Source organism: Loxodonta africana, chromosome 7 (genome assembly GCF_030014295.1).
Source record: "Loxodonta africana isolate mLoxAfr1 chromosome 7, mLoxAfr1.hap2, whole genome shotgun sequence".
Classification (NCBI taxonomy): Eukaryota; Metazoa; Chordata; class Mammalia; order Proboscidea; family Elephantidae; genus Loxodonta; species Loxodonta africana.
In genome coordinates, this window is record NC_087348.1 from 38,205,355 (window position 1) to 38,229,002 (window position 23,648).

Consider the following 23,648-nt stretch of genomic DNA (forward strand, 5'->3'; position numbering starts at 1 on the left):
AAGGGTACCGTTTCGTTCTGCTATACATACAGTCACCATGTTTGGAGCCAACTCAACAGCAGATGACAGCAACAACAACATGTTCTATCAAGTCACCACAAACACTGAGTAAATACTAAACCGTTGCTCCAAGGGGGGAAACCCTGGTGGTGTAGTGGTTAAGTGCTACGGCTGCTAATCAAGAGGTCAGCAGTTTGAATCCGCCAGGCGCTCCTTGGAAACTATTGGGCAGTTCTACTCTGTCCTACAGGGTCGCTATGAGTCGACTTGACAGCAGTGGGTTTGGTGTTTTTTGGGTTTGCTCCATGAGGAAATACAGAGATAGGTTCCTGTGAGCCTCTGGTCACAACATCTTCATCAACAGATCAATACATAACCTTGATTTATGTGTATTTCTGTTTAAAGATACCTTATTTAATATATAGTGTTGATCCATTAACATTGCACTCATAGTCCACGACACTGTAACTCATGCCTGAATGAAGCTTATCTAACACATGTATTTTTGCCATTAGGCACATCACAGCCACCATGCACTTAGGGACACTTCAGCACAATGCTTGGGGCCGTTTTAAACAGCACCATCACTAACAAACAGACAAAAATTCAAAAAATGTGGCACTAAATAGACTATAGGGTCACTGAGTCAGAATTGACTTGATAGCAATGGGTTAAACACACCTCAGAAAGGGCACTTGTTTATAGTCTCAGAGCTGACTCAAAAAGGTAGAGTGTCACCTTGTTCAACCTCACCTGGGAATGTATGCGTCAGGAGACTCAAATGCTTTGCTGATTTGCACATGTTCGTGAATGACCACGAAATGCCAAGAATGTAGATTTTGGGGTTACAAATAAATTTTAGTGAGTAGGCAAATTTGCAAATATGGAATCCACGAATAACCAGGATCAACTGTATTTAATACTGGAGCCCTGGTGGTGCACTGGTTAAGAGTTTGGCTGCTACCCAAAAGGTCAGCAGTTTGAGTCCACCAGCCGCTCCTGGGAAGCCCTATGGGTCGGTTCTACCCTGTCCTACAGAGACGCTATGAGTCAAACTTGACTCGACAGCAAAGGGTTTGGTTTGGTTTTTGGTACTTAATATTACAAGCTACCATTTTTTAAGCTCTGTTGTTGTGTGCCATCGGGTGTATTCCAACTCATAGTAACCCTACAGGACAGGGTAGAACCGCCCCATAGGGTTTCCAAGACTGTGATCTTTACAGAAGCAGGCTGCCACATCTTTCTTCCGTGAAGCCCCTCGTGGGTTTGAATCGCCAACCTTTCGGTTAGTAGCCGAGGGCTTCATCATTGCGCCACCAGGGCTCCTATTTTAAAGTTCTACTGCTTCTATAAAGATTACAGCCTAGAAAACCCTATGGGGCAGTTCTACTCTGTCACATGGGGTCATTACGAGTCAGACATTGACAGAACCTAACAACAATAACAACAACCACAGAGCCAGGGCACTGGGCTGAGCATCCTGCATAAACCACCACTCATTTTCCTAAACACACTTGGAGGTAGATCTATCACTCCCACTTTGCAGGTGAAAAAATTGAGACCCACAGGAAACAAAGCCATTTCCCCCAAGGTCAAGAACTAGAAGTAACTCAGTAGGGATGCGAATCTGGATGTATTCATGGGGAATAAGCCTGACTCTCAAGATGGTTATGTGGATTTGATGAGATAATTACCCAGGCCAAGTACTCTATGGATAATAACACACTGAGCCTTAGCTTCTTCTCGTTTTAAGAACAGGGGCTGTGAATGTGGGCTGTGGAACCAGTCTGGCAGAGGGTGGGTGAGGAGGTGAGATTTCCTAGAGACCAGGTAGTAGGGCGGCTAACTCCCCTGGCAGCCTCTGCTCCCCGAGGCTCCAGGGCCCAGACTTGGTCCTAGCCAGAGAGTATTGTTTGAGGATAAATATTATTTTACCCTCCAACTTAATCCAGACCAATCTTATCATTTCCACCCTAAAGCCCACAGTCCAGAGAAAGTAAAGCTCTTTGCTGCTTTCCTAATCGGAGGCTTGGAGCTCCGCAGGGATACTAGCTCTCTGGAATAGTCTGCCAAGTGGTCTGGTAGCTGGCAGTGCTGGCAGTGGCTCAGGGCTTGGCTGCCTGATTTCCAGGCCCTCACTAGGCTGGGGGCTCCACTGGGGACAATGTAGGCTAGAAGTACAGGAACTGGTTTTAGGGCACTTCTTCCTGCCTGAAGCCTGCTACCCTGGCTCCAGAAGAGATCTAGCTGCTTAATTCTGATCCCCACTTGGCTGCAAAAGAAAAATGGGTTGGGGGTTGCTGGACCCCTCCTTCTCTCCCAGTTACCATGTCTGTTTCCCTCCTGCCTCTTCCTCTCAAGTATAGGCGGAGCTGGTTCAGACCAGGGGTCCAGCCCCTCCCTACCCCCAGTTTCTCTAGAAAAGGGGCACTAAAAGGGAGCACCCAGCACCTGCAGGCTCTATACTGTTTTGGGGACAGTTTCCAATGGTTCAAGGAGCCAGCCTGGGTCAAACCCAGCTTCGGCCTACCCTCTCCTGCTTATACTGGCCGCCAACTGGAACTGTTGGTCAGGCAAACTTGGACAAATGATGGGCCCCCACCCAGGCATTAATCATCCAACTCGTTCTCTGGCTGGTTTCCCGCTTACAGTTCCCCTCTTTCTCCCTTGGGTGTTTCTGGAAAGACACCTGGGAGGAGAGGTGGTTAGAGAACAGGCTTTCCAATCAAGTAGACCCGGCTAGAAATTCTCGCTCGGTATTAGCTGTGTGAACTTGGTCAACTTACTTGCCTTCTCTGTGCCTCGGTTTGCTTGTCTGTATGTGGGGATCACCAGAGTACTATCTCATAGTGTTATAGTGTTGTAGGAGGATTAAATGAGATCATTGAGATCATGAGTGTAAAGCTCTCAACACAGTGCTGGTACAGGGTAGCTATCATCCTGGCTCTTCCCAGGGTAGAAAAGGGAGGTTTCACTCAAAGCAAAGACATAAAGACTTGACCTCTGTGGGGCCCGATGGGCCTCTCCTCTGGAGAACCACCTTCTTTCCCCTGTCTGTCCTCTCTGGTTGGGGGTGGGGGTGATGGGGGTGGAACTAACATGTGTTGAATAACTATTGTATGTCCTATACTGCGCTAGGCCCATCCTGAGTATTATCTCATTTCATTCCCATTTTACAGATGAGAAAGCTGAGGCTCAGCGCTATGGAGCTTGCTCAGGAATGCACAGCTCCCGAGGTGGAATGGGAACTTTTCTCATGCTTTTATCCAAGGAAGCCTTGCCCCAATCCCACTTAGCACCTCAAGTTCCTCGTGAAACAGGCACGGGGCCATTCACCTTCTGCAGACTCAGGGCCTGAGGCCAGAGAGGTGAAGTCACTCAGATGATCTGGACTGTGGGGCTGGGACTGAACCCAGCTAGGCCCGCCTGGAAAGGCCCAGCTCACAGGAGCCCAGTAAGGGGCCGGTCCTGTGTATGGAAGCCCCCCCTCCGCAGTGCAGAGCAGCGCCCTCCCCACTCTGCCTGCTGCTCCAGGGTTCTGAGGAATGGCGCCTCTGTATCCAGGGAACAGTGCATCCTGAGTCCTCTCCAAGGCATATGCCTACAAGTCAGGAGAGTGCTCCCTGCAGACCTCACCAAGGTGGCTAATTTTCAGCTTTCCAGCAGGAAGGAAGCCGGAAGGAGTCCAGCCTTCTCGGCTCCCCCAGGCCCCGGAGGGAGGGGGCTCTCCAGCCACGGCTCCTTAGACTTTGCTCCTGCTTCAGCCTTAAGGAGTCCCTGGCTGGTGCAAATGGTCTAACCCGAAGGTTGGCTACTAGAGTCCACCCAGAGGTGCCTCGGAAGAAAGGCCCCTGGGCACAGAAGGGGACAGGTGCTCGTGGCCACGCTCACCTCAGGCTGGCGGCCCTCTTGGCAGAGGTGGGGCGACCCCAGGACAGAGGCTTACTTCTGCCACTTCCAGCCCATCTGATCTTGGCCCAGCCTCTGGGATCAGAGTTTAGGTTTCACTGTGGCTTCTGTGAGCCACCAGGGGTGTAAAGGAGCTGCAAGGGGTATAAAGTGGCCTTCAGGAAACAGACGCCTAAAAAACAGGAGTCCCTGGGTGATGCAAACAGTTAACACACTTAGCTGCTAACCGGAAGGTTGGAGTCCACCCAGAAGTGCCTCAGAAGAAAGGTCTGGAGATCCACTTCCGAAAAATCAGCCACTGAAAAAGCTATGAAGCACAGTTCTGTTCTTACACACCTGGGGACACCACGAGTGGGGACTGACTCACAACAACTGCACCTTGGGTACAGCCCCTTCCCGCGCTATTTTCTTCTTCCCCAATCACGGCCTTTATCTGCTATGAGTTTGCATATTCTTTCTGCAGCCACAGCCCATAGAATTGTCCTGGGACTTAGGGCCAAAGGACCCCGGAGCTGCCACAGAATTCCTGGGACATCACGGACCCCTGGGGGCTGCTGCGTAATCCCAGGGGTTGCCACAGAATGGCCAGGTCTAAAAAGTCTGGACTCCCCTGAGCTGCTACAGTACTCCTGGGCCTCCAGAGAATTCCTGGGCTGCCAAAGGATCCCTGCGCTGCCAGAGGGCACCAAGGCCACACTGGGAGCCGGAAGCAATCCTGGGACACCAGCATGGAACCCCGAGGTTGCCCTGCAGTGCTGGGCTGCTGCAGGATCTCTTGGTTGTGTGGAACACCTGCGATGCCACAGCTCATGGGCCACCGAAGAACCCCTGTGCTGCCCCGGGGCTGCTAGAACATCTTAGGATGGGACTTAGCAGTTAACGGGTCCTCCAACAGTTTACAACCTTACACTCTCTCACCACCAGCTCCTCATTCAAACTATGCTCCCAGCCCCTTCCTGACCTCAGCCTTAATATTACTTCCTCCAGGAAGCCCTCCCTGGTGTCTTCCCAGGCCTAAGTAGGTACCACAGCCACAGGTGTCAAGTGCTCCATGACAGCTCCCTGGATTTCCCTCGATTCGGGCGCTTAGCACATGATACTTCACGTGTCTGTCTCCTCCATCAGACTGTGAACTCCTGGGGGCCAGGGGCCAGGTGTCCAGCAAGGGTAGATGGCACATAGCCAATACTACTTGAATGAATAACTGAATGCTATTAACTTACTAGCCTTTTAGTAGCTGTGTGACTTTGGGAAAGTTACTTCACCTCTCTGTGCTTCAGTTTCCTCATCTGTACAACTGGAATACTAAAAGTGTTTATCTCATAAGGCTGAGGTGAGGCTTAAATAAGTTACACAAAGCACTTTAAACAGAGCGGGGCATATAGTAAGCAAAGTATATATATATCTGCTATTGTAAATAATGTGTGTATTTATTAGGTGTTCATAAGTTCTAGACTTGCAGCAAGGAAGGAAAGGTTTTTTTTTTTTTGTCCCATCCCCTGTGTTTAATGTCAGTGCTCCAGTAATAGCGAACGCTAATATAGCATCGTGTGCCAGGCACGGCTCTAAGCGCTTCACAAGCGCTAACTCAATGAATCCTCATAGTAACCCTAAGAGGCTGGTATGGTACTATTCTATCCCATTTTACACATGAGCAGAATGGGCCATGAATGACAGTGAGCTTAAGGGACTTGTCCAAGGTCACACCTGAAAAGTGGCAGAGCTGAGATGTGCACCAGGCATTGGCTTCATGTTCTTAACCACTACCCTGACCTGCCTCCAAGTCCAAGGGCATTGGCTGGATATACCAGGGCAGGGTCTATGATCCACACCATGAAGAATGGATGAAGGAACTGGGCACATTTAGGTCAAGATGAGGCTGCCCCCAGGAGTGGCCTGCTGTGCTCAGCTCTCTGAGGCTGGTGGTGGGAAGACAGACGGGCCATACCTTGTGTGGCCACAAGCTGGTTGTGGCTACAGGGAGACAGTCTTCAGCCCAGCCTAGAGCCAGAGCTGTGCCTTGATGGAACAGGTTCCCAGGTAAGGTGGTAAGCTCCTTGTCTCAGGAGGTATTTAAGCACTGTTGCTAGAACACCACTTAATGGTGATGTTTGGGTCCACTTAATGGACAGTGAGAGCAGATATTATTAGTAGTTCCCCTCCAGCCTTGCAGCTGACCATTTAACCACTGTGCCACGAGGGCTCCTTCCTCCAGCCTCAACAGCTGTGAAATATTCAAAGGGCTGGCAGTTAAAAGAGCTCCTAGAAACTCTTTCCTACCAAACCCCAAAAAAGCCAAACCCAGTGCTGTCGAGTTGATTCCAACTCATAGCGACCCTATACGACAGAGTAGAACTGCCCCACAGAGTTTTCAAAGAGCGCCTGTTGGATTCGAACTGCCGACCCTTTGGTTAGCAGCCATAGCACTTAACCACTATGCCACCAGGGTTTCCTCTTTCCTACCAGCTCTGCCTATTTAATCCTGCTCATCTTTCAAGTCCCAACTTAAATATCACCTCTACCAGGAAGTCTTCCCTGACTGCCCCTCACCCCCCATATCCAGGTTGGTAGTCTGTATGGGTCTGGTTGGCAAAGCTAGAAACAATGGGGCAAGTATAGGAAGACAAATTTCACCTGGATACAAAGATGAGAAGTCCCATGGCAGAGTGGAAATGCAGTATAGTTGTTAAAAGAGGGATCTGAAATCAGAGAGACCCAGGGTTTAAATCCTGGCTGCTCCCTCCTTTCCCTCCCCCCCTCCACTTACTACCTGTGTGACATTGGGTGAGTGCCTCAACCTCTCTGAGCTACAATTTCCTCAGTGGCAAACTCATTGCATCTCAGAGGATAGAATCAAAGTCCAAATGGTAACAGCAGTCCTGGCATTTAGCATGTGATCAGGACATATGAGTTTCCTTGAGTTTCTGTGAGGTAGTGAGCTGCCTGTCACTGGGTGTATTCAAGCAGATGCGTGCGGGAACCTGGTCAAGGATTGGGTACAAAGGATTTCTTCCTTGCACTGAAGTAAAGCTGATGCTCAGAAGCCTCTAGGAGTTCTTCCAACTCTGAAAAAGCACACTTTACAACCTGCCCTTGGCTGGTCAGTCATTGAGCAGACATGGGACATAACACTGAGGTGACAAAGACCCCACCCACCACCACCAGGCTGTTAAACACAGGCATGCACATATGCTGTGTGATCCCATGTGTATGAAATGTCCAGCAAGGCAAACTTACAGAGACAAGGGGTAGACTGATGGTTGCCTGGGGCCGGGGGTGGAAACGGATTGACGCAAATGGGCACCAGGCTTCTTTTGGGGGTGATGGAAATGTTCTAAAGTTAGATTGTGGTGATGGTTACACAACTCCCTAAATTACTGCAAATCATTGAACTGTATGCTGTAAACGAGTGAATTTTATGGTATGTGAATTATAACTCTATAAAGCTGTTAAAAAAACAAAAAGAAAAAAGTAACAACGAAACAACAGTGCAGAGGGCCAATGATGTGGCCAAAGGAGGTGCCCTTGCCCTGTGGGGAAGGGACGCAGTGGTGGCTGGGGGAGGCGTGAAGTCACCACCAGATTCCCCCAGGTTTTCTCCCCTCGTGGTTTGACGTCAGGCACTTTCTTGTTTTTTTTAACTATGAAATGCCAGGAAATGGAACAGACTCACCAGCTGACCACATTAAAACTCGGAAGCACTGGGTCTAAACGTGCAGGGTCTCAGGGAAGCCTCAGAAAGGCCAGTACTGCCAGGCAGGCTGTGTAGCTCCAGGTTGGTGGAGGTGGCAGGATTCTGCAGAAGGGTGGGGATGGCCTCTGACAGACCCACTTTGGGGTCAGGAGAGCCTGGGAGGGAGCAGCTGAGGAAGAAGGCTGCAGGGAGACTGGGGCCTCCCTGGAAAGTCGCAACTAAATCTGTGGCCTTTGGAGACCAGGGCCTGCATGGCAGCTGAGAGCATTCTGTGCTTTGGGGCCACTGAGTGAGCTAAAGCCAAGGACTGTCTCTAAGGCACTGATGGGTTCGTTTGAGGGACCTTTGCTGAACACTGTCTTAGTGTCCTAGGGCTGCTGTAACAGAAACACCACAAGTGGTGGCTTTAAAAAACAGAAATTTATTTTCTCACAGCTCTGGAGGCTAAAAAAGTCCAAATCACGGTCTCGGCCGTATCAATTCCTTCTCTGAGCCTCTCTGCTAGTTTCCGGTGTCTGCCAGCGATTCTTGGCGATGCTTGGTGCTCCTTGGTGTCTCTGTGTCTATCCTGGTCTTTTTATAACTCAGAAGTGATTAGGTCTAGGACGCTACACTGGTATGATCTAATTAACTTAACAAAGAACTCCTGTTTCCAAACGGGATCACATTCACAAGTACAGTGGCCACAATTTCAATACATATTTTGAGGGGACACAATTCAATCCCTAACAAACACCTAGTAGGTGCCACAGCCAAGGGTGCAGTTTACATTTATCTTGGTGATGCTTCAGGATGTAGGACCTGGAGATGATCAGAGAAGACCTGTCTGGGTGCAGGGTCTATGCACTGTGGAGAGATTTGACTTGCCCATGGTTGTAAAAATGTCTGCTTTAGGCCTCTCAGCAAGTGAGGGGCAGGTGTTTATCAAACCCATGTTAGAGGAAAGGAAACCCGAGCTCTGAAAGGTTGTCACTTGCCTGAGGCCACATAGTGAGTGGCTAGGGGAGGATTTGAACTTAGTGCCTGTGCAAAGCAGAGGAAGAACTTTCAGAGCAGTCTGAACTTTGCTCCCTTGGTTGGTAGTGAGCTCCTCATCACTAGAGGTATGTAAGTAGAGGTTCCATGGCTACCTCTTAGGAGGATCAAAACAGATGACCTTGAGACCCCGTTCCAGTCCAGTGAGTCTGTGAAGCCATGCACCCTTGCTGAGGACTTCCCTAAAAAGCTAATTATATACTCAGAATTCCAAACCTTAACCTACTACCGTGGAGTCGAAAGAGTAAAACGGCCTGAGCCACCTTGAGGAAGGGGGCCTAGAGGGCAGGCCCTGGCTGGCACCTCCTCAGCTGGAAATGCAGCTCCTCTGAGCACTCATCACAAATCAGCACTTAATTGCTGGTTGGGGCTAACATGATACTTGAACACATGGGCCAGGGTGGATCCCAGGGCTCCAACCAAACTTTAGCCTAAACCTGCCCCAGTAGCGAGTACTTAGGAAGCAGAAGCTGCCAAACCCAAAACTGTGCCCACCTGGTCAAACGGGCCCCTATCTGGCCTGCAGCCAGCCACCTGCTTCATACCTGCCTCACCCTGTGCCCTGCAGATGTACCTCTGCCCCCTCCCTGATTCTGGCCACCCCAAAGACTAGGAGCTCTGCTGCAGTTTGCAAAGTTCCCTCCTCCCAAGCAGCTGACACACCACACACCGCAGAATGAGCTCATAGGAGGCCCCTTCCCAAGAGGGAGCCCCAGGCCTGGGAGAGGCCCCAGGCCCTGGAGAGGCCCCGTTCCCTTTGATGGGCCTGCCTAGTCCTAGGAAGGCAATGAAGAAGGCTGGGACTTCTGAGGAAGGGGCTGGACTGGGGAGCTCCCCTGCCACCTCCTTCCTGTGGGGCTCCACAAGCCAGGAACTGGGTGGGGAGGCCAGGGGGCTCCCATTCGTCCTGGTCCATGCCTTAACCCGCACCCCGGCTTCTACCTCAGCTTCTCCTGTCCCCATTTGGACTCCCACCTGGGCCCTTGCCCCAGCTTCACACTCAGAGGGTCTGGATTTGGTTTTGCATTTCTCAGTGCCTCCACTCCAAGCCTACTCCACCAGGTGTTCCTTGGAAACTCTATGGGGGCAGTTCTACTCTGTTCTATAGGGTCGCTATGAGTCGGAATCGACTTTATGGCACTGGTTCTGGGCTACTCCAAGCCTAGAAGCCACTGCGCAGTCAGTATCTTAGTCCCAGGGAAGGTTAACGAGAAGGGGAGGAAGGCAGGCACAGGGAGACTCCTCCCTAGGAAGGGGAAGTGCTGAAGAGTTATTACAGAGCCTAATGGTTACTGAGCACCTTTGAGGTGCCAGGTACAGAGACAGAGAGGGACAAAAGACGGCTGGCTACCTGGGCTCCAGCGCTCCATTGGCTCCCCTGAGGGAACATTCTGGCAAGAGGTCAGGGCTCCTCCACGACCCAGGGTATCCAAGCTCTACCCTAACTCCTTCTTTCCACCCACCCGCAGGCTCCACCCTGCCCCCTCCCCCCAAAAGGCAGCCTGTCCCCTGCTTGGCCCATATGATGCCTGCAATGGAGTCCAGGGGCCTCTCACCCTCACTCACCCATCCTCCTGGCCATCTTCCCAGGGCATAGGTCTTCCACCTTCTTTGCATAAACCCTTTCTGGCTCCCCAGTGCTCCAGGGGAAAGGGCTAAACTCACAGCATAAAAGGCCTACTGCCCCTCCCTCCCCTACACCTCTCTTTGTTCCATCCTGGAAGAACCTCCTGTAGCTAGCTTCTGGAAGGCTTCTGGTACACCATGCCTCCAGGCCTTTGCACGTGGGCACCCCTCCTCCAGGAATCCACTTCCCTTCCCTAAACCACACACAGACTTCTTTGTCTGCCTTTAAATCACTCATAAAACTTGAGCCTTCTCCAGCACCTCCTACCTTCCCCAGGGTGAGCTCCGTCAGCACTTCTATGTGACATTCATCACAGTGTATCAGACCAGCTTTCCGGTGCTTGCTGGCCTCAGTGGTTCTCAAACTTGAACAAGCATCAGAATCCCCCGAGGTGCTTGTAAAAACCCAGATTGCTGGGTACCACCCCGGAGTTTCTGATTATGTCAGAGTAGGGTGCCCTGGTGGCGCAGTGGATAAGAGCTTGGCTGCTGGCTGCTAACAAAAGGTCGGCATTTCAAATCCACCAGCTGCTCCTTGGAAACCTTATGGGGCAGCTCTACTCTGTCCAGTATGAGTCAGAATTAACTGGACGGCAACCAGTTTGGGGTTTTTTGGCTGGTGGATTCCAAACTGTCAACTCTGGTTAGCAGCAGAATCCTTAACCAGTGTGCCACCAGAGCTCCTATGTCAGGGTGGGAGTCCAAAACTCAGCTTTTCCAACAAGTTCCCAGGTGACGTTGATGGTCTGGGGATCATAGTCTGAGAACCGCTAGTTAAACGGGGCTCTTCGATGTTTGTCTTGTTTGATTTTCTATCTCTAGTCTCACACAGAATCCAGTTTATAGTAGGTGCTCAATAAAAGAATGATACTGACTTATTAGTTGCAACCAACATGGGTGGCAGGATAACTTATTGAGATGATGTCTCCTGATTTATTCACTCTGTTATGGGAATTCTTCTTTCCCCTCTCCCCAGACGGTGACCAAATCTTGGGGTCCCATACTTTGGGGGCAGCTGGTTTCCAAGGCCAGACACAGAAGTTGCTGGGCCTAGGAAGACAGCTTACCTTTTGGATTTTGGAAACTCCTCGAGGGACATGAGGCTGGAGTCCCTGAAGGTGGAAGGGGAGTGACCCTCACAAGAGAGGGAAACAGAGGCAGCAGGTCTCGGGAGAAGGTTGGAGAACATCTCCGTGTCTCCAGAGACCAGCCAAGAGAAGGGGATTTTGTGGAATCCAAGAGCAGTAGGCTTATGTGCCCTGTTCCCAGAACAGCAAGACCTTGGGGTGACCTGAGATGCCCAAGGGGAACTGGAGGTCTAAATACCAAAACTCAAGGCTGGGAGTTGTAACCAAAGACCACAGCTGCGTTCAGCTTGGCACGGAAGTAGCTTCTGCCTGTCTGCCCTTCCCAGACCCCAGGCTTAGCAATGGAGTCTCTTGGTGGGGTTCCGTGTGGCTGAAGGCCAGCAGCTTTCCCCAGAGACCCCCAAGACTCCACATGATTCTAGGATGCCAGAAACACCCCTCCCCAACATGACTGGGATTGCATGTCTTTCCAAATAGGAAGAAAGGGACTCAAAGGAAGATTAAATCAGCTTCAGACAAATAAAGGCAGGTAGCCCGTCCTGTGCCCTAGTGTTGGGGGGTAAAATCAAACCTGCTGCAAGTCCATTTAGCACTGACTATAACAAGGACATCATGTATGGTAAAGTGGAGGGTCGGTGAAAACGAGGGAAACCCTCCATGAGCTGGCTGCAACAGCGGACTCAATCCTACCAATGATCGTGAAGATGGGGCAGGACCAGGCAACGTTTCGTTCTGTTATACATTAATCACCATGAGTCAGAGTTGACGTGATGACAACTAACAACAATGACAATGAGGTGGGCCCTGTGCTAGGCCCTGCTGCTGCCAAATGCAGGTTTCCTTTGCCTGAGGCCAGGCTCTCCTCCAGGTGAGGGAAGGAACATGGAAGCAGAGGACACAGGCACAAAGTGCAGGCTCTCAGAAGTTGGACAGCAGTAAGCAGTTGTCTTGCCAGGGACATCAAAGGTGTGGGCAGGACTGAACCTTAGGATCCCATGGCAGAAGAGGGGGCCCCAGGGAATGTGACCTGCAGTGGTATCTATGAGCCTGGCACTCTGGGCCTCACCCAAATGTGGCAGGCCTTAGATCCCCGGACTCCACAGAGTGTTGGGTCTACAGAGGATGATACTCAAGAGCTCATAGCAAAGAAGTACTGGACACCCCAGGCTGCCCTTGGCTCCAATGGGACCACTCAGTCACCAGCCCCAGGACTTCTGGCCTGGATGGCAATTCTACACAACCACCACCTGGCAACTGACCCCTCCTGACTGTGCACCTGACTCCTGGCCTTAAGGAGGGGGAAAAAAAAAGAAAGGGAAAAGTTCCAGGCTTGGAAAGCTCCACATTCAAAGGGAATGTTGCTGGAGAAATAGACTGATGGAGCTGGCAGGTGGGGGGAGGGAGCATTGGCTTCTTCATGTCAATCCTTCTGTACTGTTTGGGTTTTTAATGAGCACGGATCACTTATGTAATAATGACTTTTAAAAATAATTTTGTCTTGAAAGGAAAAGCTGTCCACTCAAATCTGGAGGAGAGAAGTTTCTGCAACCAATAGTGTCAGCGGGTCATTAAATCCGCCACTGCCATCCTTTCTAGACCTTTCACTCTGCACCTCGAGCGCTGCTACATGTTTTACACCCATTATTTAATTTAAGGCTCATCACAGCCCTGTGAGTTGGTTGCTATTAGTACCACCATTTTCTAGATGAGAAAACAGAATTTCACGGAGACTAAATAACATGCCGAAGGTCACCCAGCCTTGGCGCTGGAATCTGAACACATGCCTGCCTGACCGGCGCGCTCATGTCTGAAATCAGGGCACACACCACACTGCCTTCTCTGACTGAAACAGAGAAAGTGATAAGCTCAGAACTTATTTGTCTTGAGTTCGTTCCACTGCTCAAAAACTTCTGCTGTTCCACAGAGGCAGAAATCAAATTGTCACAGGAAAACAACCAAAGAGACTGGTGTCTCCAACCACCTAATACATTTATTTGGGCTGGGGCTGGGGAAGCATATATGGGAGTGAATCTGCTATCTGTCCACCTGTCTGTCCATTCACCAAGCACTGGCTGTGCTCTGCACATGCCAGGCTCAGGGCTGGGCACTGAGGACTGGAGAGGGTCAGATGTCCACAGCCACCAAAGACAAGGTGACCACAGGGGCAGACTGGACCCCTCAGTACCTCTCACCCTGCAGGCTTTGGCTCCTCCAGAAATATCCAAAACTTCTTGCAATTCAGAACTCAAGCAAGTATCAAGAGGGATAGATGGATGGACGAATGGATATATAGATCAAAAGATCAATAGATACAAAGATGCCATTGGGTTGAGATAGGTGGATAAATAGATCTGTCCAGGTAGATAGATACATAAATGCCATCCAGTTGAGCCAGAGAGAGAGAGAGAGAGAGAGAGAGAGAGAGGGAGAGATATAAACAGTTACAGAGATGCCACTGAGTCAACTCCAACTCATGGCGACCTTATGTACAACAGAAAAAAGGCCGCTGGGTTTAGAGTCCATTGTTGTGGCTATCATGCCAATCTATCTCACTAAGGGTTTCCCTCGCCCTTGCTGGCCCCCTACTTCACCAAACATTATGTCAGACAGACGGATAGATGGATGGATAGGTAGGCAGATGGATAGATAGATAGACTGATGGATAGACAGTTGCCATCTGTTTCTTCCACCTGGAATGCCCTTCCCCAGCATCCTCACCTGCCCCATACCATACCCAGGTTTCAAAGTCCAGCTCAAATGTACTGCATTCCCAGATTCCCCCACACAGAAGTCCCATCCCCCTCTAGTCTTTGAACCGCTCAAGCCTTTCTTCGTATTTCAGCTCCCCATGCTCTCATTCTCCACCTTGGATGACAGGATTTATTTTCATGTCTGTCTCCCTTATAAGAGGCTGGGAGTCCCCTAAGGACAGGGGTAACACCCAGTGATGGCTGAGGTGCTGGCAGGTGCCCTTGAGTGCTGTCGAATGAATGATGACTGAATGGGGGGCCTGCCAGATTTCTTCTGGTTTGCTCTTGCACAGCCCCTGACCAGGTTCATGCAGATCTCTAACGGGGCCTCATTCCCTCTCCAGGGTCCATTGCAGGCTGCATCTCCAACCCCAAGTTCTAGAGGGTGAGGGCCAAGTCACTATAGCATTTCTGCAGCATCCGGCATAGGTAAGGGGTTTAAAATAACAGCATGAAAAATAATCAACCAAAAAACATCCAGCAAGCCTGACTATGGTTCAGCAAAGAGCAAAGCATTGAATAAGGGGCTGGGGCAGGATACCCAGAGAGGGTTCCTGCCCTCAGCAGATCTCCCGGAGGAGAACAAGGACCCCTGCCCTGCAAGGCAGAGACCCCCAAGAACAGGGACCTTTCAGTTTTGCTCACTCTGTGTCCACCATCTGAAGCAGGGCCTGGAACACAGTAGGAGCTCAGTCCATGAATTCAATACCCATTTACCCAGAAACACCAGCACACCATATAAGGCAGGGAGGTGCTGAGCAGGCGTGGCCTGCGTGGTGAGTCACAGCACCAGATGGAGTGCGTCAGTAGAAGGCCCAGAGGTTTGTGGTTGACCAGAACCAAGCAATTGGGAAGATCATAAAAAAGGCTAGGCCGCAGTTGCCGGGGAGGGAGCATCGCACGCTGGGGTTCTCGATCTTCTTTCTACAGAGCAATCTTTTTTCAAATGAAATCTCATACCATGCTCTAAATGCCTAACAGAGCTGCTGGGTGGACAACAGCTGGGGCCAGGAGGGTAGCCTGCTCATGTGACCCAGGAACCCTGCACAGACCCCCTTGGACGCCAGCTCCTGTTTAATAAATGACCGTCTCCTTCCCCTTCCCTCACTTGGAGGGGCTTCAGAAAAGTGGAGAGTGAAGGTGGAGGGCTGCAGTTGGTCCTCCAGAAAGAGGGCCCACGGCAGGCCCCAGGTCTCCTGAGAGGTGCTTCATTGTGGTTGTTGTTAGCTGCCATTGAGTTGGCCTTGACTCATGGAAACCCCATGAAGAACAGAAGGAAGCATTGCCTGTCTGTGCCATTCCCATTAGAAGTTGTGGATCAAACTGTGGTGAGCCACAGAGTTCTCATAAGCTGATTTTCGCAAGTGGATTGCCAGTTCTTTCTCCCTAGTCTATCCTAGTCTGGAATCTCCACTGAAACTGTTCAGCCTCAAGCAACACTCAAGCCTCCACTGGCAGATGGGTGGTGGCAGCATGTGAGGTGAATTCTCTGGAAATTGAACCTGGGTCTCCTGCAAAGAAGGCAAGAATTCTACCACCCAACCACCACTACCTCACCACACACCTACCAGAAGGATTAAATCCACAAAATTGACAGCATCAACGGCTGGCGAGGACGTGGAGCAACAGGAACTGCCTGCCGTGCTGGGGGGAATGCAAAATGGTGCAGCCACTTTGGAAAACAGCTTGGTAGTTTCTTACAAAGCTAATCATAATCTTAACCATACAATCTAGCAATGGTGCTCCTAGGCAGTTAGCCAATTGATTGAAAACTTACGTCCACGCAAAAACCCACACATGAATGTTTATAGTAGCTTTATTCATAATCGCCCCAAACTGGAAGCAACCAAGATGTCCTTCAATAAGTGAATGGATAAACAAATTGTGGTATATTCAATGGAATATAATTGAGCAATATAAACGAATGAGCTATCAAACTACAAAAAGATGTGGATGAATCTTAAATACTGCTACGTGCAAGAAGCCAGTGTGATAAGGCTACCTATAGCATGATTTCAATTATTTGACATTCTGGAAAAGGCAAAACTATAATGACAGTAAAAAGATCACTGGTTGTGGGGGGTGGAGAGAGGAGGTAAGGTTGACAAAAAAATGGGGATCATCTTACCTAGCAAGACCAAGACAGCCAGCATCCCCTAGTGTCCATTTTCCCCTCCTTCCATGGTAGTGTAATTATAATTGGGTAGATAGCCACTCAGAATAAAGACCATAATTCCTAGGCTCTCTTGCAGCTAGGTGTGCCCACATGACTGAGTTCTGGTCGATGGGATGTGAGTGGAAGTGACGTAAGTACCCTCTTCAAAGAACGGGGTGCGTTCTCCTCCCCTGATTTCCCCTTCTGTAGCAATGCAGTGGATCATCATGAATCACATAGACAAGGGACAGTGGAGCCACAAGACAGAAAGAACCTGGGCCCCTAATGCTTTTATGTGGAAGAATTGTCTTATCAGTGCAGACTTTTACTTAGAGAAAAATCAATCTCTATCTTGCAGAATTCTTGCCTTCTATGTGGGAGACCTGGGTTTGTTCCCAGCCAACACATTTAAAGTGCAGCCACCAGCTCTCTCTGTCAGCGGAGGCTTGTGTGTTTCTGTGGTGCTGAACGGGTTTCAGGGAAGCTTCCAGACTAAGACCGACCAGGAAGAAAGGCCTGGCAATCTACTTCTGAAAAATCAGCCAATGAAAACCTATAGATCACAACAGTCCAATCCCACTGTACCTCGGGTCATTATGAGTTGGGGGCTGACTTGACAGCAGCTAACCATAGCAACAACAATAATCTTGTTTAAGGAACTGTCATCTTGGGGGTTTGTTACACACAACCAAACCCACATCCTCACTAATACACAGACTTCAAGGATTGTTCTGAGGATTCTGCAGAGGGCAGGTAAAGCATCTTCATTTATCCGTTCATGCATTCAGTGAATAATGGACCAGCTTCCTGTGCTGGCTCTGGGATTCAACTAAGACCAAGACAGACACAAGCCCTGGCCTGCTGGAGTCCCCATGCTAGCACACGAGACACACTATCAATGTATGAATGAGTTAACTCTGGGTTGCTGTCAGTGAGTGCAGGGATTCTATTACTAATAAAAAAAAAAAATAGCTAACTTTTATTGGGTTCTTAGCATACTATGTGTTGGACCTGTTCTAAGCCCATTTCATATATTTCTTCATTTTATCTTCACCACACACCCAAGAGGTGGCTGCTGTTACTTCCTCAGTTGACCAATGAGGAAGCTGAGACACAGAAAATTTGAGTATCCCATCTAAGTTCACATGGCTAGTAAGTGGTAGTTCCAAGCGAAACCCAGGTCTGGTGGACTTTAGAGTCTTAAACATTCGGGTCTTCTGCTAAAGAATGGAATAAAGTAGGGCACTGGGATAAAGAATAATAGGTGTCCTGCTGATGGTCACTGTTAGCAACAACAACAACAAAAGCAGCAGAAAACCCATGGCAGCAAGCCTGAATCCCTTACCTGGGTGGCCAGATGAGAAGGCTGCAAAAAGATTGTGCCCACGTTTCTAAAAGTTGAATGCCAGGGGTTCGAGTTCTTTGGATCACAGTGTTAGAAGCTCTGGCCACAGCAAGCTCAAGGCTTTCCACCTGCCAGAGACAAACAGAACCGGCTGTGACTGCCTGGCAGGGAGATCCCATCAGCTCACCTGCCCGAGGTCTCCTTTTTTGTTTGTAATGTTCTCTGAGCCCTGCAGGAGGCAGTGTGATGAGGCAAACACTGTAGGGGCTTGTGGTTATGCATAAAATTGGGGAGCCAACATCTAGGTCCCTGCCGAACTAATCTGGAAACAATTCTAATACACACGTGCCTGTGTGTGCATGTCCTGGGTGAAAACAAGCAAGCATCACTCCTACGGTGTCTAGCACAATGCCCTTAGCAGAGCTGGTAGGCTTGACAAATGTTTGATGATTTGCTTTGATGTAAAACATAATTTTATATGTCTGAGTGAATGGGGAAAAACTCTGGGAGTCCTAGTGCATTGAAGGGAAGTTCCTTTTTCATCTGAAAATACATTCCTGGGATGCTCCATTCATTCAGATCAATGACCTCATTTTACCAAGGAGGAGACTGATGCCCAGAGAGGGTCAGTGATATGCCCAAAGTCACACAGCAAGTTGGTGGCAGAGTGAGGCCTGAATCCTGGGTCTCTCCTGACTCATGGCCTGGAGCTTTCTCCAGACTTGCAGCTCTGGGCACACAGTGGGAGCCTATTGTCTGTGGGTGGATGTGACCCACCTCTACTCAGACCTGGACTAAGTAAAAACCCATTGCCGTCGAGTCGATTCCATCTCACAGCAACCCTATAGGACAGGGTAGAACTTCCCCATACGGTTTCCGAGGAGCGCCTGATGGATTTGAACTGCCAACCTTTTTGGAACCTTTTTGGTCAGCAGCCATAGCTCTTAACCACTATGCCACCAGGGTTTCCAGACCTGGACTAGGGCAGAGAATTTTTCTCTGGCTCTGTTCAAGCCTGAGGTGCAGAGGCAGTGCCCAGAGTGGTAAGGAGCGTGGGCTTTGGAGCAGGTGGACCTTGGCTGAATGTTGGAGCAACCTCTTTTCAGAAGTGGGACCCTGAGAAAGATAGGTCAATCTCAGAGCGTCGGTCTCTTCATCTATATTACAGGGATATAACAACACTTCCCTCTGAGGATTGCTGGGAGTTAAACTGACTTTAAGTCTGTGAAGCCCCCAGCATGGCATTTGGCACAGAAATCGCTCAGTAGATGTTAGGGAGCCGATGCAGAGGAGGATAGGATGCGTGTGGGGTGGGGGATGGGTTGGAGCACCGGACTGGGAGTTGCTTTGCGTCCTTGGCAAATCTTTAGACAGATTGGTCTCTAAAATTCCACCAGTCTTTCCTTCCCTCTGCCCCCCTTTCTGCCTCTTAGATACCACCGTGTGCCCCCTGCCCAGCACGTGCACACCTCCCTCCAGTCTTCGAACTCCCTACCTGCTCATGAATCCACTCAAGCCATCCACCATGCACAGCACGCATTTCTCCAGCCAGGAAAACGCAAATGTCATTAGCACTCTGCAAGCTGGTGAGCGCTAATGTCACGCCAGACGCTACAAGCTGCTGAGCGCTACAGCCAGCGCTCGATAACTGGGGAGAAGCGGGGGGCAGGCGAACTCCCTGGGAGAGGTGCCATTCCAGGCTTTTTCCAAAAGGGTATGATAAAGAAATAAAAGGCTGCAGAGAAGAGGTGACAATGGAGATGGTTTTAGCCGCATGACATACAGATGTGCCATCCTCGAGTGGCCTTGCACAGTCACCTGCAGCCCGTCTCTGCAGTCCCATCCCAACGTCTGTGTTTCAGCCTCGATCTGACTTCTTTCAGTCTCGTTCTTAGCATCTCCCTTGCCTCTCTGGGGCCTCTTTCTCTAACTCTCTCTCACACACACACACACACACACACACACACTTGATTAAGAGGCTCACCTGGGAGACTCCTCAATCTCAACCTTTCATTTCCACCCCCACTTCCTGAAACCCGCTGAGAGAAGCAGACCACCCACCCAATTAGCAGACTCCCAGAAGGAGCGTTTTTCACTCCCAGAAGAGGCAGCAGCAGTGGACCCCTACAGACCCCAGGGACAAGGCAGGAGTCCCGGGTTCCAGCCCCAACGCTGTGAGCACTCAGTCTTCCTGGGCCCTCAGCTTGCATATCTGTGAAAGGGGTCTGGTCCGTCTTAATACTGTATTCTCTCTGAGAGGCCATGAGCTCTGAAACCCATGAATCTGGCTCCCAGACAGAGATGCCCAGTATCAGGTTCCTGCTGCTCTCATTTCCTTTATAAAAGCAACACTGATTCTAATCGAGGACCCATTAAGGCTTCATGGGAGAAGGGGGAAGATGTGTGTGTGTGGAGATAGGAGGAGGGCCCTCTGGGCAAAGGGACCAGGTGAGCAAGACATGAAGGTGCCCAGGTGTGGGGCAGGTACCTAGGACCGCGAGCCAAGACTGCCTATCAGGGCAGATGGGAAACGAGCCTGGACAGTCCTGTGGTTGGTGCTTTCCACACATTTTCTCATTTAATCCTAACAGTGTGAGGACTGAGGGGGCAGCATTCCCACTTTATTGATGAGAAAACTGAGGCTGAGTAACTCAGCTGTTAAACAGCACAGGATGAATTTGAACCAATATTTGATGTTAAGAGCAGAAGCTCTTGACCACTGTGGGATGCTGCCTATCTAGAGTGTTGAAGATGGAACCGTGAACTGGAGACATTCAGGGCTGTGTGCGTAATAATTGTGCACAGAGTGCGTGTGGAGCAGGACGGTGGGCAACCTTGCATCTGTCTGTGTGGTTCAGTCTGTAAATGAGAGCACGCTGTAAACGTGTAGGAGACCGCGGGTGTTGCAAACAGTTAATGTCCTCGGCTGCTAACTGAAAGGTTGGAGGTTCAAGTCCACCCAGAGTGTCTCAGAAGAAAAGTCTAGAGATCTACTTTTGAAAAATCAGCCATTAAAATCCTATGGAACACAGTTCTACATTGACATATATAGGGTCCCGTGAGTTGGGGCTGACCGCGTGGCAACTGGCTTTTGTACGTGTGTGTGACACCAGCAATTAAAGCTCCTTTTGGAGGCCCTGACTCCAGGTGGTGGATGGGATGGGGAAGTGGGCAGTCAGAAGGTGCTGGTCATCCCAAAGCAGCCCAGGAGGTGGCTCCGAAGGCAGACAGCCGGGCCTGTCCTCACATGGGTCTGTCCTCAAGGGGCCTTGTCCTCACAGGAGCCTGTCCTCACAGAGGCCTGTTTTCACAGAGGTCTGTCCTCACAGAAGTCTGTCCTCACAGGGGCCTGTCCTCATGGGGGCCTGTCTCACGGAGGCCTGTCCTTATAGAGGTCTGTCCTCACAGGAGCCTGTCCTCACAGACGCCTGTCCTTATGGGGGCCGGTTCTCACAGGGGCCTGTCCTCACAGGAGCCTGTCCTCACACAGGCCTGTCCTTACAGGGTGCTGCCAGGTCGAGGGCTCCGCCATGAGCATCTGCCGAGCATCACTTCTCTTGGATCCCAGACTCCCTGAGACCAGACTCCACTGCTTCCTGCCCTCAGCCTGTCATTTCTCTTGGCTCAGTCTCCTCCACTGATCCTTGGGCTTCCTGTCCCCAGCCTAGGGAACAGACCCTGCAGATCATGCCAGCAAACGCATGGGGCTGCTGCCAGCCGGGAGGGACATCAGTGAGCAACAGCAGTGGCTCTGGAGAGTGAGGCTGAGGGCTGGCCAGAGCCTGGCTGGAGGCTGGCGTTCCAACCCTGGCCCCGCCACTGGCAGGCTGTGTGACCAGGGCCTGTGACCTACCTCTCTGAGCCTCAGTGAAAACCTCCCCTAGCTGCTGAGATGAATACCTGAGTGAGAATACATGTAAACTGTAAAATGCAGTGCCCACTGACAGGGTTATGGTTCTAATCCCAGTGGCCATTATAACCCAGGAAGTAATGCAGAGTTCCCCAGCAAACCTTGACTGAGACTCTAGCCAATGTCTTATGGAAGTCCTTCTTTCCCTTCTCCGTGGGCCTCGGTTTCCTCATCTATAGAACTGAAGACCCACAAGCTCAAATATGGAGTGCTATACAGCCCTCAGGGGTCTAGCTTTTGCCATAATTCACTATTAACATCATAGCTTGGCAGTCATTTGCCAGAAACTAGAAAGCCATTCGCCCAGCAATGAGCTAAGGAAATAGGGCTCAGGACAAGTTTTTTTTTTGATTGTGCTTCAAGTGAAAGTTTACAAATCGAGTCAGTCTCTCATACAAAAACTTATATACACCTTGCTGACTGAATTGCTCTCCCTCTAATAAGACAGCATACTCCTTCCCTCCACTCTCTCTTTTCGTGTCCATTGAGCCAGCTTCTGACCCCTCTCTGCCCGCTCACCGCCCCTCCAGACAGGAGATGCCCAAATAGTCTCATGTGTCTACTTGATCCAAGAAGCTCACTCTTCACCAGTATCATTTTCTATCCCATAGTCCAGTCCAATCCAATCCCAGGACAGGTAAGTTTTGATGGGAGGAGAGAGAATAACATTTTTATGTTTGAGTCGCTGGCCAAGGGGAACTGTGACAATTCTCAAAAGACAGAGGGAAGCATGCAGTAGAGGGGAGGAGGCGGAGCTGCTGAAAGCAGAGGGAACTTGGACAACATCTTTCCCTAAGTTTGCACTGGACTGACGCTGAATGTAACAGAGTTCTGTCTCCTGAAGACCATGAGGAATACTAGCATTCACTCATTTGGTAAGCATTAATTGAGTACTTATTGTATACCGGGACTCCAGGAGCATGAAGGATGAACAAGGCACAGATTACACCTTTCAAGGAGCTCACCCTTAGAGGAAAAGACAAGCCAATGTCCACGTCTCCACAGTTCACTGTAGCCAAGGAGGGGCTCATAACGTTGCTACAGGAGTTCAGAGGAGGGAGAAGCCTCTTCCTCTTTGGGCTACAGGGAAGGCTTCCTGGAGGAGGGAGCAGATTTATATATTGGAGATGAGAGGAGGGCACCATAGGCAGAGGGACCAGGATGAGCAAAGGCACATTGGTACCCAAGTATGGGGTAGGTGTTCAGGACCATGAGCCAAGGCTGCCTGTTGGGACCAAGTGGCAAGAGAAGACAGGGGCTGGATGGTTAAGGTCCTTGAATGCTGGGCCCAGGATGATGAACTTTATCTACAGGCAATCAGGAGCCCCCGAGGGTCATAGAGCAAAGGTGTGCTTCTGGTAGGTTAAAAGCAGCCAAGGGCCTAGTCAAATAGGAACAGATGAGGAGAGAATGGAAAGAGGAGGAGCAGGAGGACCTGGTTGTGGAGATACAGAGATGGGGAGAGGGGATATGGAGGGTTACTCTAAGTCTGGCCGGGTGAGGGGATGTGGAGCAGGTATGGGAGGGAAGATGACAACTCTGGATTTAGACATGTTGGGTTTGTATCTCAGCTCCACTACTCTCACCAACGGTGTGGCCTCTGGCAGGTCACTTAACCTCTCTGATCCTCAATTTCCTATCCTATAAAACAGAAGGGATCAGTCCCTGGAGAAGGACATCATGCTTGGTAAAGTACAGGGTTGGCGAAAAAGAGGAAGACCCTCAACGAGATGGATTGACACAGTGGCTGCAAAAATGGGCTCAAGCATAACAGCAACTGTGAGGATGGCGCAGGACCGGGCAGTGTTTTGTTCTATTGTACATAGGGTTGTTCTGAGTTGGAACCGACTCGATGGCACCTAACAACAACAACATAAAACAGAAAAAATAAAGCTACTTTCTAAGAATATGGGATTCATCAAGACAGCACCTGAGAAGGACCTTGAACACAGTGTTTGTTAAATGCTTGAGGTATTCTTCCTGAAATTCTTGGGGTTTTGTTTGTTAAACACTTGGGGTTTTTTTTAAAGCATCATTGCTTTTATTACCTAGTGATACCTTCCCATTTTACCAAAGAGGACACTAAAGCTCAAGGTCAAATGACCAGTGGGAATTGGCGGAGCTCACAGGAGAAGC

At 50.1% G+C, this 23,648-nt stretch overlaps 1 protein-coding gene across 5 annotated transcripts in view; it reads right to left on the bottom strand.

Moving 5' to 3' along the window:
* The window catches only part of TSPAN18 (tetraspanin 18), a 220,002-nt gene that overhangs the window by 53,982 nt on the left and 142,372 nt on the right, over window positions 1-23,648 (bottom strand). For 3 of the 5 annotated variants that reach the window (XM_064288250.1, XM_010592105.2, XM_064288247.1), the window contains exon 3: window positions 17,603-17,730. The exons of the other annotated variants lie outside the window; for them this stretch is intronic. The gene's annotated coding sequence lies outside the window, so the exon portion shown is untranslated. The remainder of the gene's footprint in view (window positions 1-17,602; window positions 17,731-23,648) is intronic. 5 annotated transcript variants of the gene reach the window in all.